Source organism: Callorhinus ursinus, unplaced genomic scaffold, assembly GCF_003265705.2.
Source record: "Callorhinus ursinus isolate GAN/ISIS: 27379988/994484 unplaced genomic scaffold, GSC_fseal_2.0 scaffold1, whole genome shotgun sequence".
Classification (NCBI taxonomy): Eukaryota; Metazoa; Chordata; class Mammalia; order Carnivora; family Otariidae; genus Callorhinus; species Callorhinus ursinus.
In genome coordinates, this window is record NW_027397063.1 from 4095968 (window position 1) to 4107995 (window position 12028).

Below are 12028 nucleotides of genomic sequence, written 5' to 3' on the forward strand. Positions count from 1 at the left end.
CCTGCCATGGGAAACTAGTTTGTTTTTTTACAGATGCACACGGTATTTTTGGCAACAAAATTAAATCCATATGGAAATAATCCAAATGTATTTTAAAATGCAAGAGTTATATATAGTGTATGTCTATATATTTTTTTAATTTTCATTTGCTCATAATAAAAGCAGTTTTAAAGGATTTTATGGTTCATTTTTTCAGTGTTGCCACATAACATGCTAGTGTTACCCAGTTGCTAAAGAGAAGATCAGTAAATATCTTGTTAAAAAGTAAATACTGTAATTCATCTTTAAGTTGATAGCATTTGTATGGCACAGAAGATTTTCATGGTCTTTCCCCATCTTAATAAAATACATTGTAAGTAAAAGTTTCAACTTACTTGCTGTAATGGTTTGTCTATGCATAAAACATGAATTAATTTCCCCTGTGGTGCTGCCTTTGTAATCTTAACCCAGAACCTGCCCTCCACTCCCTTTATTCACATCAAAATAATTCATCAGAGGTTACACTTAGAGTTTTTCCATAAAACATGGTCTTTTTAACTTTTTATTTTGAAATACTTTCAAGTTTACCAAAAAGTTGCAAAAATAATAGGATAACTCCTCCATACCCTTTGCTCAGATTCACCAAATTGTTAATATTTTGCCACAAATGAAATATTTCTGTCCATATATATATATACAGTTTCCCTGAACTTCTTTGGCTTTCTTTGATCTGGAGCTGCTACCTACCCTTGGTCTTTCACAAAACTGCCTTTTTTGTTGTTGTTGTTAAATACAGGCCAATTATTTTATGGAATGCTACTTAATTTGGACTTGTCTGATGCTTGTCATGATTAGATTCAGATTACATATTCCTGGCTGGAATACTGCATAAATTATGTGTTCTCCGATATCCCACCTGTAGGCACCCTATGTTCCTTAGACCCTCATGATAATGCTAATTTTGATCAGATGGTCAAGGTGTTATCCAATTTCTCCACTGTATAGTACTATTTTTCCCCTTGCAGCTAATCTGTGGAGAGATACCCCGAGGTCTTGTAAATTACCCTGCTCTTTATCAAACTTTTCCATCTAGAATTAGCATCCATTAATGATCCCTGCCTGAAACAGTCTACTTTGGTGGTTGTGAAATGGTAATTTTCCATCCCTGCTTCTCCAAATACAAGTATTGGTTGACATACCGTATGAAAGAGCTTTCTCTTCTTTCCATATTATTCCTATGTACTCATAGATTCTTACTGTATTCAGTTGGTTATAGTTCATTGCTATCCTTATTAAAATTTTTAAAATTTCATTCCCTGCCCCCCCTTTAAAAAAAGATTTTATTTATTTATTTGAGAGAAGGGAGAGAGCTCAAGAGCATGGCCTGGAAGGAGAGGCTGAGGGAATGAGAATATGAAGCTGACCCCATGCTGAGGGCAGAGCTAGACATGGGCTAGATCCCAAGACCGGGAGATCACCACCTGAGGTGTAACCAAGTGTCAGCCACTTAACCAACCAAGCCACCCAGGCACTGCCTACCCCCATTCTCTTCTTCTTGGGGGTCTCATGATTTCTGTCATTTCCTTTTCCTTCTACCTCTCTGGCCATTCTTCTCAACCTCCATTACAAACCCACTCCACTGCTCCTCCCCAATGTCTATTGGTGTCACTCACTGTCACTTTGTCACCTTTCTTCTCACTTTAAGTGCTATCCCCTCGTGGTCTCCTCCCCTGTATGAGTTCATTAGCTGTCATTTATGCTGATGGCTCCCCAAATTGTCTTTGGCCTAGATCTGGCTTCTGATATCCAGATTTTACATCAACCAATGTGCCGGAAAGAGTCCCCAATTATTTCGCTTTCCGTATGAGGAGTCCAGTTCCAGGCCAAAATCCTATGTGTGATCTTTCAGTCCCAACTACGAGCAATTCCAAAGCTTTGCTTGGCAGGTGTCTTGGGGGTGCACAGCTGTTGGTTCATGACCCTCCCCGGAGCTTTCAGGGTCTAATCTGAAACTGGCTCCCACTACACGGAAGGCAGGGAGAGATCCAAGAAAGAGGCAGACCACCCTTGACTGGTAGGTGGCCGTTTTAATAAGCAAAGGGAATTTATACATGAGGCTTGTCTCAGGCGGAAGCAGCACGAATGGATCCCTGCGCCCGCCCTAACACCAAATCTTAAAAGTGGGTAAGAGGCCCTAACTGGTTCAGCCGCATACACTACGCAGGTGTTCTCAACACTGTATCACTATCTCAAGGCGTGTCCTTGGAGCAGCCTCTGGGAGCAGGAAAAGCAAGCAGAACCCATATTCCAAGGACAGGGGAGGGGGTGAGGAGCCTCTGAGGAGCTCCCGGGGGCCAGCTCTCAGGACGGTTTTCTAGTGGGAGTTGTAGACAAAACCTCAGGCGGCCCCAGGCCAGCCCTGCTCAGAAGCATCTCTGCATTCCCCACACCTCCAGGCTGACACCCTTTTCTCTACCTTGATTCCCTGACTTTGCACTCCTAGTCCTTCTCCCTCGCCCCACCCCGCTTTTCTTCAGGAGACTTTGTTCAGGGATCCCCATCAGTGAGACAGTTCTCCCCAACTGCTTCACCCACTGGATTTCCCTGAGCAGTTCCGTGGAGGGGAAAAGGGAACCCTGAGGAGCCCATGCCTCTCTTGCTTGGCCCCGGGGAGCAGTAAATGAATCAAGGCTTGCTTTCTATTTTCAGTTGGGCTCATGTCCTGGCGGGCTACCTGGACACTCAGATGGCCCTTTCCATTTGAAAGCCCGGGGTCTCTCTTCAGCTAAAGGAAATGGAGTTTGTGAGCGTTTGGGATCTGTAGGTTTATGGTTTTCATCAAGTTCAGAAAATTATTTACCATTACTTCTTCAAATATTTTTTCTTTTGTGCCCTCTCTTTGTTCTCTTTCCAAATACACGTATGTTAGGTGCTTGAAGCTCTGGTGTAGCTCACTGGCATCCTTTTTGTTTCTTTTTGGGTCTTTTTTTCTCTTGGGCTTTCATTTTGTATAGTTTCTGTTGCTATGTTGTCGAGTCCTCTGACCTTTTCCTCTGCCATGTCTAACCTCTGTTAACCCTAATTCAGTATATTTTCCATCTCAGACATTGTGTTTTTCGTCTCTACACGTTTGATTTGGGTTTTTTTTTTAAATATATCTTTCATGTCTCTCCTTAACATACTAACACTTTCCTCTACCTTCTGGAACATACGAAATATGGTTTTAATAACTTTTAATATTCTGATTTGCTAATTCTATTTACTCTTTGTATTGATTTATTTTCTTTCTCATTATGGGTTGTGTTTTCCTGCTTCTTTGCATGCCTGGTCCTTTTTTTTTTTTAAGATTTTATTTATTTATTTGACAGATTGAGACATAGCGAGAGAGGGAACACAAGCAGGGGGAGTGGGAGAGGGAGCAGCAGGTCCCCGTGGAGCAGGGAGCCCGATGCGGGGCTCGACCCCAGGACCCTGGGATCATGACCTGAGCTGAAGACAGATGCTTAACCACTGAGCCATCCAGGCATCCCTGCATGCCTGGTAATTTTTGATTGGATGACAGACACTGTAAATTTTACATTCTTGGGTGCTAGAAATTTCTGTATGAGGCTATTTTTTTCCTTTCAAGAGGCACAAAAAATGATTCTTGGGCACCATAACTGATGACTTATTAGTAGGATAAGTTGTTGTGTGTTAGAGTCACTAAAAGTTTAGGAACCCACAATAGTAGGCTCTTCTTCTCAATACAGCTGCTGAGACCACAGAATTGTGAGCTTGAGGCAAAAGGGAATTAGTGGTGAGCCACAGGCACCCATCTGTTTCTTACCTCATTTTGATCATTTGCAAAGCTTCTTTGTTGCTTCAGGAATGAACCCAAATAAAACTCCATCTTAAGCAGGGACCGAGTCCTCATTTTCCACTTTTCGGACCTGGACCAGACTTTCTCCTTGCATATACTAAAGCTGTGGGTGACGAATCCATGATACCAGGCATCCCCTTTACCTGTCTGGTCCAGCAGCCTGCATTTCTGGTGGCAAGCACCTGCACCTTTTTGGGGGCCAGAAGTTCTTAGGAATGATGGGTGGGTGTAAAAATATCCCAGCTCCCTCACCCCTTGGCCAGTATCGTTCTCTTTTTATTTTTTTAAAGGTTTATTTATTTAGCGTGTGTGTGTGCAAACGGGGGGAGAGGGCAGAGGGAGAGGGAGAGAGACTCTCAAGCCGACCCTGTGCTGAACATGGGGCCCAATGCAGGGCTCGATCTCATGACTCTGAGATCATGACCTGAGCCAAAATCAAGAGTCAGACGCTTAACCGACTGAGTCACCCAGGTGCCCCTGGCCAGTATATTTCTTTTTTTATTTTTTTTTAAATTTTTTTTTTAATTTATTTATTTGAGAGAGAGAGAGAGAATGAGAGATAGAGAGCATGAGAGGGAAGAAGGTCAGAGGGAGAAGCAGACCCCCTGCTGAGCAGGGAGCCCGATGTGGGACTCGATCCCGGGACTCCAGGATCATGACCTGAGCCGAAGGCAGTCGCCTAACCAACTGAGCCACCCAGGCGCCCAGTATATTTCTTTTTTTAATCTAAAACCTTTTTATTCCCTTTTACAGCTGTCCCCTACCACCTTCTTTGTCATATCCCCTCACTCATGAAGGACTTCAAAGCCCAGATCACTGTCCATCTTTCTTTTTTAAAAAAATTTTTTTATTGTTATGTTAATCACCATACATTACATCATTAGTTTTTGATGTAGTGTTCCATGATTCATTGTTTGTATATAACACCCAGTGCTCCATGCAGACTGTGCCCTCTTTAGTACCCATCACCAGGCTAACCCATCCCCTCTCCCTCTAGAACCCTCAGTTTGTTTTTCAGAGTCCATCGTCTCTCATGGTTCGTCTCCCCCTCCGACTTACTCCCCTTCATTCTTCCCCTCCTGCTATCTTCTTTTTTTTTTTCTTAACATATATTGCATTATTTGTTTCAGAGGTACAGATCTGTGATTCAACAGTCTTGCACAACTCACAGCGCTCACCATAGCACATACCCTCCCCAGTGTCTATCACCCAGCCACCCCATCCCTCCCACCCCCAACCACTCCAGCAACCCTCAGTTTGTTTCCTGAGGTTAAAAATTCCTCATATCAGCGAGGTCATATGATACATGTCTTTCTCTGATTGACTTATTTCACTCAGCTTAACACCCTCCGGTTCCATCCATGTCATTGCAAATGGCAAGATCTCATTCCTTTTTATGGCTCTGGCCAGTATATTTCCGAGGAAGGTGCTCTGTACCATTTCCTTGAGCTTCTCCATGGGATTAAGATTTACTCACCCCCTTTGATACTGGCTTGTTGGAAGTTTTCCCTTCCATGCATCACTTCCTCTCTGCTTTGGTGCTGTCCTGCACCTCCCAGAAAAACTACATGCTTTCAATTGTCATCTTAGGATCTTCTTGGGGGAGGGAGCCAATTAAGACCGATGATAATATGGGCCAAAGGTTGACACCCTTCACATATCTCCTTACACCAAAAGCCCGACTCCTCTCTCTCTAAAAATTCAATAGAGAGATTGATAAAGAGGAGCAAATTCCCACTTCTGTGCTTCTTATATGTGTTCGATCCTGCTGTGGCAGGGAGAATTCAGACACCCAGAATGTGGCACAGTTGTTTCTTACTTAGACTGTTAAACCACAGTGAACGCAAATCTGCAAGACAAGTTGAAATGTAGGCTCCAGCTGTCAAAAAGAATTTCTTCTGCTGATGTTGGGGTTTCATATCTGTTTATCTCCACCAAAATAAGGTAATTTTTTGCTCCTGCAAAAATAGAAAGCACAAGAACACAGGAATCTGTAGATTTTGTACTCGAATAACAACTTAGGTATATTTTCAGGCAGTGATTCTCAGACTTTGGTGTGCATCAAGATCACCTGAGGGCTTGTTAGATTAAACTACAGTCTCCATGCATAGAGTCTCCGATCCACTTGGTCTTGGTGGGACCAGAGTTTGCATTTCTAGTAAGTTTCCAGGTGATTGCTATTGTTCAGGGAACACACTTTAAGAACAACTGCTTTAAGGAGTTGATGTTCTTCTCCCTCCTAGCTTAGATGATTATGTCTTACAGTCTGTTCCTTTTATAGAACCTTCTAATATGATCTATGTAGTTTTCCATGTAATCGCATTGTAGCTAGTTGACTGTCAAGGTCTTTTATTAGTGATAATAGGATATTTAGAATTTTCTACTTATATAGTTATCCTTGGGCTAGCATGTTCTACCTTAGCAGTTCTTTTAACCTAGTAAAATGTTAACCTACATCATCTAATTTTTAATTTTTATTTTTGCTGTGGAGCCGTTTTAATATCCCCTCTGGGTTTCAGCAGTGGCTTTACTCTCGTCTTAGTGAAAGCATCCCATCTTCTTGTCATCTGTAAGACTCTCGGCCCTGGTTTGGGAGGGAGGAAGGGGGTAAGGTGGGAGGTGGGGGTGGGGGAGGAGGGAGAGAAAGAAAGGGATAGGGAGGGCAGCCAGGGTTCCCATATTCCTGGGCGAATGCAAACCCCTGTTTCCAGTAGAGGGGCATGGAGGAGAGGAGGAGCCCTGGCTCCAGTGATGGCCCCACATCCCCAGCCCCCACGAAGGAGCCAGTGCTGGAAGCTGGCTCCAGGTCAACAGAGGGAATCCTGGGAATCCAAACAAAAGCCCAAAGAAAAGGCCTTTTTTTCTACGAAAAGTCCTCTTTGCTGTTCACAAGGGGAAATAAAACCCTGCAGTTTTATTCCTTATAGAAAAACCATCTGCCCCTCTCGCCCTCTCTTGTCTGTATTCACAACAACCTGAACAGCTAGACAGCTTCAACCGCAGCAGGGTTGATGGTCCCAAGCGCCTGTCAGCCCTCCCCTCTCAATCTTCGGCCGACCCTGTCTCGCTCTTGAGCAAGTCATCTTCCATCTATCTGCTGGAACCTTCTGGACTGTGCATCCCATGTGTATTTGATGGTTACCTTGAATTCAGCCATCGCACACCCAAAAAGCTTTGGCTCGCAGGCCTCCTCTGGGCTCAGCACATGGCCTTCCTTGCACATCTCGTGGTGAGACAGCAGGGTCACCACGTCTCTCTTGAGGGCAGTGGGGAGCCCCAGCTGTCTCTGCCGTGGCTCCATGGTGGGCAGGGGCTGCTCCAGGGGCCCCCGGGGCCAGGCTCATGGTGAAAGTTGCTTTGTTTCCCGCTCCAGTGAATTCCATTTCCATGCGTTTCATGAATCACCCATTCACTTTCTCCTTGGTGCGTTTGGTGGAAAGGAGACCGACCCTCACCCCTCCGCTTCCAGCTGACCTGACGCAGGTTGTCTTTGTACTCTTCAGATGGGCTTCCCCCCAAGGCCACTGTCATCACTTTTTGTTCGCCAAAGAACACCCAGCTGTGCTTCCAGGTGGTCCAGATGTCTTTTACTTATTTTCCTCATGTTGGCCATGGAGAAGATGAAAATGTGCTTGTACATGTCCACACATCTCCACACACATCAAGTTCTGTTTCAGTTCTAAGCCTTTCTTGGCAGTTCTGGTTAAGGAAACTTTCTTGTCACCCTCGGATTTGGGTTTTGCCCTACAGGCAGATGTGGTGGAAGGTGGTCTACCTCATTTATTTTAATTTAATAAAAACATCTTTAAAGGTTTTATTTTTAAGTAATCTCTACACCCAATGTGGGGCTCGAACTTACAACCCCAAGATTAAGAGTCGTGTGCTCTACCAACTGAGCCAGCCGAGTGCCCCCTCATTTAATTTAATTTAATTCAATAATTTAATTTAATTTAATTTTTGTTCCCCCCCCCATTTAATTTTAAACATGGAAGAGCAATTTCATTCTTTTTAGTTGTAACACTTAATTAGCCTATCCAAATATATTGCAAATACAGTGCAGATTCTGTGGAAAGTTATGAGGTTTCTTGTCTTTCAGGACACTTTCTACATACATAAAGTGACAGGCTTTGAAAGAAAAGTTCTGCTCTCTTCCTTAATTACATTTGCATCGTATTTCCCAGAGTAAGGAAGGAGGTCCCCTGAGGAGTTTCTGGGAAGTTCTGTGGGTACTGATGCCAGGCAGGCATGGAGAGAGGAAAAGGGAAAGATGTCAGCTGGGTGGTGAGCAGTGGAGAGTGAGGAGGGCCACCAGCAAAGTGTAACTACGTGGCAGAGACCTGGAGGGTCCAGGGTCTGGGCACGTCAGAGAGGAGGAGCAGGGAAGCAGGAGTCAGGCAGCTTGGAGGGGAGAGGACTGGAGAAAAAAGGGGTGAGGGGAGGCAAAAAGCACACCCTGAGCTGGAAGGAGCAAAGCAAAGGTTGTCTCCGATGAACCGTAATCATGACATATGCTACAGTTTTATGAAATAAGAAACACTGTGGCATTCAGTTGTTGTGTTGAAGAGCGAGATATAAAAAAGAAGTTTAGAGCCTGTTTTATATGAAACACTGTTAGGTGGGTGGGGCGAGTGCATTATAGTTTACACCACAGGAGCCATTTTCCGTGTAGCCTCTATTACAAATCTCCTTAGGTTCATTCATAGTGAAGACGAAGAAGGAGGAGGAGGAGGAAGAGAAAAATTGGGGTTTGTGGAGAAATGTTATTTATTCATGTATTTACATATTTATTTTAGAGAGAGAGAGAAAGCACTCAAGAGAAAGCGCATGAGTGGGACGTGGGGGGCGTGGGACAGAGGCAGAGGGAGAGGGAGAATCCTAAGCAGGCTCCATGCCCAGCAAGGAGCACAATGCGGGGCTCAATCTCATGACCCTGAGATCATGACCTGAGCCAAAACCAAGAGCCGGATGCTTAACCAACTGAGCCACCCAGGCACCCAGAAGTGTAATTTATTTGATGACAAATACACAATAAGTTGTTTCTTCTTGGAAATCGAATTTGCTCAATACCTTGTAAATGAACACACTTGTGATCTTACTCATACGTCCCCAATCTAGGCAATCCATGCCACAACCACACCAGTGTGTATTTCACTTCACTATTACCATGGGGTTCACCATGGGGTTCTTTCTCTAGTCAGAAAGCACTAGATTCCAGCCTTAGCTTTATGTTTACAAACCTGCTCAAAAGGACATTGCTTGCAATCACCCAAAAGTCCATTGGTGGATGAATGGATGAACAAAACACTGTGTGTGTGTGTGTGTGTGTGTGTGTTATTCAGCCACAAAAGGGCATGAAGTACTGAAATATGCTACAATGTAGACGAACCTCTAAAACTTTATGCTAAGTCAAAGAAGCCAGACATAAAAGGTCATAGATATGATTCCATTCATACGAACTACGCAGAATAAGTCAATCCATAGGGGCAGCAAGTAGACTGGTGGTCTCCAGGGACTGGGATGGAGGCATGGGAGTGATGACGTAACGCGTTCGGGTTTTCTTCTGGGATGATGAAAATGGCGGAACTTGAGATGGGTGGTGGCTGCACAACATGGCCAATGTTCTAAATGCCACTGAATTGTACACTTTAAAATGGTTAATTTTATGTTATGTGAATTTCGCCTCAGTTAAAAAAGAGAGAGAGAGAATATTGCCTGTGGCACATCAGATTCAAATACAACGTGAAGTTCTTTTCTTCCATGGCAGGCACTCAACTTCCCTCTCCTAGAGCACCTGGGGATGTTTCTCAGATGCTTCTTCTAGCACCTCTAACCTCCCACAGCAGAGGAGGGAAAGCCTGACTCACGTAATTAGAACCCTAATAGGGCAGACAGTCTCTGCTTTGCTGTCCCACCCGCTGCTCCCTTGTATTCAATAAACTATCTCCTTTATTCTGCCTTGGGTGACTTCGACTGCCCCGCTGCAGGCTTCCATCTGCTTGGGCCGCCCCACATTTGGTGGCCCCCATCCAGTTGGCGGACCCCACAGTTGGTGGACCCTGCATAAAGAGCCTTTGCTGGCCCTGGGCTCCCCCTGTTATTCTCTGGGAATTTCTCCTGACTTTTCTTTGGAGGACCGGCTCTAGGGCTCCTGGGGGAACAGACAACCTCCAGCCAAGGTGACTCCTTGGTGAGGATCCGAAGCCCCAGGGGAACCAACGGACTGCCCTTGCCCAAAAGTGTGAGGAAGTTCCCATTTTGCCGTCGGGAGGGACCCTTCCCTCCCTCTCCTTTCTCTTTGCAGCCCTTTGGCAGTCTAACCCTAGTACCTCCGAGACAACTGAAGGTCTCTGGTCACGGCAGCTTGTCGGAGGACAAACAGGTTGGACTGCCTGCACCTGTGAGGGCAAAAGACCCCTTTCCCTCTGCTTTCTCACTCCATCCCCCAGGTCTATTCCCAACGCGCAGGGCAGACTCAGTTAGGACCCTTTCCTGATGCTGACTGACTCTCAGCCACCTTATCTCCTTAAAAAAAAAACAACAAAAACAAAAGAACAAAAAAACCCTAATACAAGGCAGACTCCTGTGATAAAGACAGAAGCAAAGGGACATGGGAAGGAAAGAGAAAGAAATGAGTGGGGTAGAATCTCAGTCACAAATTCTGCATTTTAGAATGAATGGAAGAGAATCGATAGGAAAGTGCTTACATTTGCACACAGAAGAGAGAAATCAATGCTGTACAAGTCTTAGCTATGGGTTCAGATATAATTTAACCACAAATTGAACAATTTAAGAAGGGTTATATGTGTGCTGATTCCAAATCAGGTACATACAGTGTCTAAGAATCTGAAGGTGGAGAGTCCTAGGATGTAATACACCAACCAGGAAAAGGGACACAGACGACCTTGTCTTTGGATCTGAATTTGCCACTGATTTACTGGATGACCCTGAGCATTCATTCGTTCATGTATTGAACAAGTAGATCTTGAGCACTTATTAAGTGCTAGTCATTGTTCTAAGGGCTGGGGATCCAGCGGTAAATAAGACACACACGGTTTCTACCTTCATAGAGCCTATACTCTAGGTGGCTAGACAAATGGGCGAACAAACATTTGTTGAACTAAAATGACATCATACAATGTCAAGTGGTGATACGTGCTATGAAAAACATAAAGCAGGGTGAGAGACAGTGAGAAGGAAGATCTCTCCAAGATGAGACATTGCAGCAGAAATGTAATGACATGAGGAAAATAACATGTAAACAGAGAGCGTTGCGGGCATAGAGAAGAACAGGTGCAAAATGCTCTGGGATCCTTGCATCCTCCAAGAGGATGGAGCAGCTGGAGTGCAGAGGCAGGAAGGCCAGGCAGTAGTGCGTGTAGGGTTTGTGTTTTCAAGGTTTAATCTGTGTTGTAGTACATTTGCAATACTTCCTTCCTTGTCATGGCCAAATAATATTCCATTGTATGCATATACCACATTTTACTTATCCATTCATCTGTTGATGAATATTTGTTTTTTTTTCTATGTTCTGGGGCTATTACAAATGCAAGCTTGTGTACGGACATATGCTTTCTTTTCTCTTGGTTAATACCCATGAGTGAAATCACTGGGTCATATGGTAATTCGGTTTAATCTTTAAAGTGCCAGATTTTTCAGAAGTGACCACATCATTTTACAATCTCACCAGCAATAAATGGAGTTTGATTTCTTCACATCTTTTGGACCACTTATTATCTGTCTCTTTCATTATAGCATCCTAGGGGTGTAAAGTGGAATCTCATTGTGGTGTGAATTTCCTTCCCCTGATGGCTCATGAGCAACTTTTCACGTGTATCCTGGCCATTTGTGTATCTCTTTTGGAGGAATGTCTGTACGGATCCTTTGCCTGTTTTCAAATTGGGTTTTTTTCTCTTTTTATTACCTTTGAGACCCTTGAAATCTCCAGTTCTTCTACTCTTTAACACAACACACACACATACCAAAAAATGTGAGGAATGTTGGACGCTAGAACTAGGCTCTGCGGTCAACCCAGGACGGAATCAACAGGTAACCTTGGGGAAGAAGAGGTGCAAGATCACCCAGTGCTTATTTCCTTATTGGCTCACAATTAACAGTGGACTTTGACCCTTTTAATAATAAATTTTAATGTCCAAGGGGCTTTTGTACACTGCAAGGAAACTACACTAAATT

At 44.1% G+C, this 12028-nt stretch overlaps 1 pseudogene; it reads right to left on the reverse strand.

The window, feature by feature from the left end:
* Window positions 1-6880: 6880 nt before the first annotated feature.
* Window positions 6881-9116, reverse strand: LOC112830390 (mRNA turnover protein 4 homolog pseudogene; annotated as a pseudogene).
* Window positions 9117-12028: the final 2912 nt, after the last annotated feature.